At 37.0% G+C, this 2492-nt stretch overlaps 1 non-coding gene across 1 annotated transcript; it reads right to left on the bottom strand.

The window, feature by feature from the left end:
- Positions 1–204: 204 nt before the first annotated feature.
- Positions 205–310, bottom strand: LOC128280343 (small nucleolar RNA R71). Its single transcript, XR_008270523.1, has one exon. It is a non-coding gene; the product is annotated as a small nucleolar RNA R71 (small nucleolar RNA).
- Between the last annotated feature and the right edge of the window lie 2182 nt (positions 311–2492).

The following is a 2492-nucleotide window of genomic DNA, read 5'->3' as shown; positions in this document are numbered from 1 at the left end:
CATTTGGCTAACTTTCTAGAAGTTTTTGATACTTTCAAGATAAATGGCATTTCTGATGATGCCATTTGCCTACGGTTGTTTCCCTTATCATCGAGGAATAAAGATAAACAATTGTTGAACTCCCTACCATGAGGTTCGATCACCACATGAGAACAAATGACAGAGAAATTTCTATTGAAGTACTTCCTACCGGCTAAGATAGCTAAGCTGAGAATGATATCTCTTCCTTCGAGCAAATTGACTTAGAGACTTTATATGATGCATGGGAGAGGTATAAGGATCTATTGAGAAGGTGCCTTCACCATGGGTTACCTCTATGGCTACAGGTTCAAACCTTTTACAATGAGTCGAACCCCTCAACTAGGTAATTGATCGATGCAGCCGCCAATGGTACTCTAAATAATAAAACACCTGAAGTGGCTTATGAATTTATAGAGGAGATGGCACTGAATAATTATCAGTGGCAAGGCATGAGGATGAAGCCTAATAGAGCAGCCAATGTTTTCAATCTACATGCAACCACCATGTTATCAAATTAGGTAGAGCAATTAAATAAGAAAATTTATGGTTTATGTGTTTCTACGTAGGTACATCCGGTGGTGCAATGCGATGCAAATGGAGGAGGAATGAACAATCCAAAATATTTTCCCTACTGTCCTAGCACAAAAAACGAACATATCAACTATGTGGGTAATAATTCTAGCCCTCAAAATAATCCTTACAGTAACACTTATAAAGCAGGTTGGAGGAACCATCCCAATTTCTCTTGGGGTAGTTAAAGAAATCAAAGACCACAACCCCCTTTAGGCTATCAACAACAAGCTTACCAACAAGAGAAAAAGCCAAACCTTGAGGAGATATTGATGAAGTTTATTTCGGTGTCAGAAACCCACTTTCAAAACACCAAAATAGTACTTAAAAATCAACAAGCATCGATTCAAGGGCTTGAGAACCAAATTGGTCAACTTGTAAAGTTGATTTTGGAATGACCACAAGGTAGCTTACCTAGCAACACCGAAACTAACCTAAGAGAGCAGCTTCATGCAATTACTATTTGACATGAAGAAGGGTTAGTTGAATCTGAACTGGAACCGAGGCAAGAAAGTGTGGCAAGTAAAGGTAAGGTTGAGGTAAGCCAAAATGAGCAAAACCAGGTCGGTAAGGAATATAAACCTCGTGTGCCATATCTCAACGGGACAAAGAAACACCACACAGACAAACAATTTGGTAAATTTCTTAAAATTTTGAAAAAATTATATATTAACTTACTGTTTATGTGACAGCCCAAAATTGACCCTAGTCGGGATGTGGTTTCGGGACCACAAAACCGAGGCATAAAAATAATTTAAAATTTATTTTGATGCCTATAATATGTGTTAATTCATGTGTGACATTTTTGATGTTTCGATTTAGAGTTATAAATGTGAATTTCACTAGAAAGGATCTAGTAGTAAACTTTGAAAGTATGATGGGGAAATGTGTGATGACTAGTTGATAATGCATGCAAAAATAAGGGATTTGCATGTCAAATTTCCCCCCCAACATGAAGTGGCCGGCCATGACAAGGGTGTATGGGCTAAACATGTCATGAAACATGTTTTGTTGGTGTATTAGGGAGAAATAATAAACAATGGTGTATGGGTGATAAAAGAATGAAAAAAAATGTGTGTGAGTGTGGTATCTTCTCCCATTGCCGTGAGTTGTAGAGAAAGAAAGAAAAAATTTTGTTCATCCATTTTCTCTTCTTTGGCCGAAAATACTAAGGAAAAGGAAGGATTTTTGCTTCATGCTTGGTTTAGAAGAGAACTAGAAGGAGATTTGGCTATACTTGCATCAAGATTAAGGTATGTTTGAGGTTGTGTCATGAGATTCATGCTTGTTTTGGTTGCTAACTTGATGTGCATGTTAGCCATGGTTCAAATCCTTGTTATGCCATGAAAATGGTATTTGGCCAAGGGTGATATTGTGTTAAAGCCATTGCATGCTAAATGTGAAGCTTGTTGATGATGCATGTAATGATGGATTGACTACTCTTGAAATTTCTTTTAGTATTCTTGAGTAGGACATTGAATTCTTTGTTTAACCATGACCGAAGTTGAAAGGGTATGGTTGTGATGTATTCGCCATGGTGCATTCATGAGCATGATTTATGCTTGTTACTTGATTGGTAAAATTTGTGTTTGGATGGGTATGAACCCTTGAGATTGACCTTGCACCTATATGTGTATACATGTTTGTACATGATGTATTGGTATGACATATATACTACCTCAAAGTATGTATTTTCATGTGATTATGTTTTGATTATGAAGTAAATGATAGATGTGTATTGAGCTACAATATGTAAAGCATTAGCTAGTAAAATGTGTGCCATTCATGTGTGGTATTAAACACATAATTGGCCTCAACATCAACATGCATAATCGACCATGAATGAGTACCTAAGAGGTTGTGTTGTTCGGCCATGAGTAAGCATGTTGAAGGCTTTGTGT

The sequence above is a fragment of the Gossypium arboreum genome, chromosome 8 (assembly GCF_025698485.1).
Source record: "Gossypium arboreum isolate Shixiya-1 chromosome 8, ASM2569848v2, whole genome shotgun sequence".
In the NCBI taxonomy this organism is placed as follows: Eukaryota; Viridiplantae; Streptophyta; class Magnoliopsida; order Malvales; family Malvaceae; genus Gossypium; species Gossypium arboreum.
Note: the sequence above shows the minus strand (reverse complement) of the source record. Positions and strands in the feature narration are given on the sequence as shown.